We start from the raw sequence: 3,946 nt of genomic DNA, 5'->3' as shown, positions 1-3,946 counted from the left end.
AATTTTGCCATAATCATAGCATTCTCCTTTCTTTTTCTGCCGAGTTCTTTATTTATCTTTGCGCTTAGGGTAGACATTTATACGGTAGAAACTGTTGTAGGGGCGTATGGGGTTTTGGTTCCAACGGCCAAAACTTATGCACTTCCCAGTTGAAGCTTTAACGGATGATGTCTTTCCCCACGTAGTTTCTAGGTTACGAAGGTTTTCTGGTTCCAACGGCCAGGCTCCTTTCACCGTACTTTATCTTTCCTGAGGCAAATAGCCAATCCCGGGACTTGTAGTTATACTGTTCGCTGGGATTGCTAAGGTGAGTCGTTCCATTGTTTGGAACGGGAGTTCTTTTGGTGAGCGTCGCTAGACTTAAGGTTAGATCTTTGCGAAGCAAAACTAACTGTTGTTGCGAACCTCATTGTGGCTGACTTCAGGGACCTGGCATGGAGCCCTGCGAGGCAAGGCTTATTGCTATTGGGGAAATCGCCACACCCACCAGGTGTGATCCTGGAGCAGGGGCTTTGCGAAGCAAAGCCGGCTGTGAGTGGGGGGATCAAGCATGTCTGCTTCTGGAGCTGAAACTTGCAATGGCCATGGAGCTTGCCATGCATTATTTTGTGAGATCCGGAGTTGGAGCCTGCGAAGCAAGGCTTACAACGGTCGCGGATCTTGCCATCTTTCGCCTCGCTGGACCCGGAGCTGGAGCTTGCGAAGCAACGCTCTACAGCGCTCGCGGATCTTGCCAACTTTCGCCTTGCGGGACCCGGAGCTGGAGCTTGCGAAGCAAAGCTCTACAGCGCTCGCGGATCTTGCCATCTTTCGCCTTGCGGGATCCGGAGCTGGAGCTTGCGAAGCAAAGCTCTACAGCGCTCGCGGATCTTGCCATCTTTCTCCTTGCGGGACCCAGAGCTGGAGCTTGCGAAGCAAAGCTCTACAGCGCTCGCGGATCTTGCCATCTTTCGCCTTGCGGGATCCGGAGCTGGAGCTTTGCGAAGCAAAGCTCTACAGCGCTCGCGGAGAATTCTGCAAAGGACTTGTCAGGGAGTTGGGGGTGTTTTGGCGTAGCTCTATGAACGTTCCTCAACCCCCAGTCCCGTCCATCGCTGGGCTACACAGGAGATAATACTTATGATACATAATGGCAGGCATTTCCATGGCAATTTTCACATAAGCACATATGACACGTAATGCAAGCATGTTCATGGCAACAAATAAACCTAAGCTCAACAATTTAAACATTTCAAACAATTTAAAAATTTCAAACACAATGCTAGCACATAAGTGGTGTTCTGTGTACGTTTTGTTCAAGGGGCGTATGGTTATGCCTTAGCCATGTATACCCCCCAAGTGAGCGTGGGGTCCGGACGTCTCCGGACCGCGTGGTCACTTGTTAAAACGCAGCTTTGAACACAGGGATAAAAAGTGCAGTAAAAGCGGAGTGAATCTCTCCGTGTTTCATTGAATTAGCCTGCTAGGCGTGAGTTTTTCAACAGGGAGGATTATTTCCACATTTTTCACTTTTGTTATTTTCACCAAGGACTTCCGACTGGATGGTCCGGGGCCTACTGGTAGTAACGGCGGAGGTGCTCCGCGTTCCAGGCGCGCGGGACTTTAGATCCGTCGAGTCTCTTTAAGTGATACGTCCCATGGCCCACTTTTTCTTGGACTTCGTAGGGGCCTTCCCAGTTGGGTCCGAGGACTCCTACTCCCGGGTCCTGCGTAGCAGGAAATACTCTCCGTAGGACAAGATCTCCAACTTCGAATGTACGGCTCTGGACTCTCATGTTAAAGTGTCGGGCTATCTTGCCTTGGTACATTGTTAGTTGGACCTGCGACTGCTCCCGGAGCTCCTCGATCATGTCCAAGGACTCCTGGAGGAGGGCATGGTTCCGGGTAGGATCGTAGGTGTCTTGCCTGTGAGAGGGGATCATAGCTTCTACTGGGATGACGGCCTCGCAACCGAAGGTCATGGAATAAGGCGTGTGCCCCGTCGAAGTTCTCTCTGTTGTGCGATAGGCCCAAAGTACTCGCGGAAGTTCTTCCGGCCAGTGAGCCTTGCAGGCTTGGAGTTTTTTCTTCAACGTGGTCTTTAATATTTTGTTTACAGCTTCCACTTGCCCATTAGCCTGGGGTCTGGCGACTGCGGAAAAGCTTTTGATAATTCCATGCGAAGCACAGAAGTTCGTGAAGTGTTCACTGTCAAACTGCCTTCCGTTGTCGGACACAATTTTCCGTGGAAGCCCAAAACGACACACTATATTCCTGATGACAAAATCCAGTGCTTTTTTTGATGTGACCGTGTTCATAGGTTCAGCTTCAGCCCATTTGGTGAAGTAGTCTACCGCGACTATGGCGTACTTCACTCCACCTTTTCCAGTTGGGAGGGAACCTACTAGGTCAATGCCCCAAACGGCGAACGGCCAGGGGCTGGTCATTAGGGTAATTTCTGTAGGCGGCGCTCGCAGAACCTTGGCGTACCTCTGGCACTGCTCACATTTCCTGACATAATCCACACAATCCTTCTTCATGGTGGGCCAGAAGTATCCTTGTCGAAGGATCTTTTTGGAGAGGCTCAGCCCGGAGGTATGATCGCCACAGAAGCCTCCGTGAATTTCATGGATGATGGTGCTGACTTCGGTTCCGGCAACACACCTAAGGAAGGGTATGGACAACCCCCTGCGGTAAAGCTTTCCATCCATAACCACGTATCGGGGAGCTTGATATTGGAGCTTCCTTGCGTCAGCTTTATCAGTGGGGAGCTCTCCGGTGGTGAGAAATCTGAGGATGGGTCCTATCCAGGAGTGGGAATGGTCGATGATGGCGTTTATCCTTCGTGTCTCAGTACTGGGGGCTTCTAAGTGCCCGATGGGGACTAAGCCATACTGTTCAATCTCCGGGTCCGTTGCAAGCTTGGCCAGCGTGTCCGCGAGTGAGTTCTGGTCCCGGGGGACCTGGCGGATTTGGTAGCCTTTGAAATGCTGCAGTAGGTCGCGGGAGAGAGACACGTAGGCAGCCATCCTTTCGCCTTTCGTCTGGTATTCCCCGGATATTTGGTTTACCACAAGTAGGGAGTCGCTGTACACTTCGATTTTTTGGGCTCCGACTTCTCTGGCCAGTCGTAACCCAGCTAACATGGCTTCGTGTTCTGCCTCGTTGTTGGATGCTGGGAATGCGAAACGGATGGCGCTCTGGAGCTGATGCCCTTGGGGAGATATTAGGATAACCCCCGCTCCAGCTCCTTTTTCATTTGAGGCTCCGTCTACGTAGACCTTCCAGGTGGGAAGTTCCGGGACAGGATCTTCTGGGAGGTCATTCATTCCCGAGCACTCCACAATAAAGTCCGCGAGAGCTTGACCTTTTATGGAAACACGCGGTTGGTAGTGGACGTCGAACTGGCTTAGTTCCATGGCCCACTTAAGCAATCTGCCAGAAGACTCGGGCTTCTGCAGGACTTGTCGGAGAGGGTGGTTGGTGAGTACTTTGATGGTGTGCGCCTGGAAATATGGCCTCAGCTTCCGTGAAGCAATCAGCAAGCAGAGGGAGAGTTTCTCGATCATCGAATATCTGGACTCGGCGTCCAATAACCTCTTGCTTACGTAATACACAGGGAGCTGGATACGGCCATCTTCCCGGACGAGAGCGGCACTTACTGCGTGCTCAGTCACAGCTAGGTATAAGAACAACGCCTCTCCTTCGACCGGCTTGGACAGAATGGGGGCTCGGGTTAAATGTTCTTTGAGGTGTTGGAAGGCCGCTTCGCATTCGGGGGTCCACGCGAACTTCTTGTTCCCTCGCAGAACATTGAAGAAGGGGATACACTTGTCGGTGGCCTTGGATACGAAGCGACTGAGAGCAGCTATCCTTCCGGTAACGCTCTGGACATCCTTATGCTTCCGGGGGGAAGGCATATCTATGAACGCCTTTATTTTTTCAGGGTTGGCTTCCACGCCACGGG

Source organism: Humulus lupulus, chromosome 7 (assembly GCF_963169125.1).
Source record: "Humulus lupulus chromosome 7, drHumLupu1.1, whole genome shotgun sequence".
Taxonomy (NCBI): Eukaryota; Viridiplantae; Streptophyta; class Magnoliopsida; order Rosales; family Cannabaceae; genus Humulus; species Humulus lupulus.
This window is presented reverse-complemented; position numbering follows the sequence as displayed.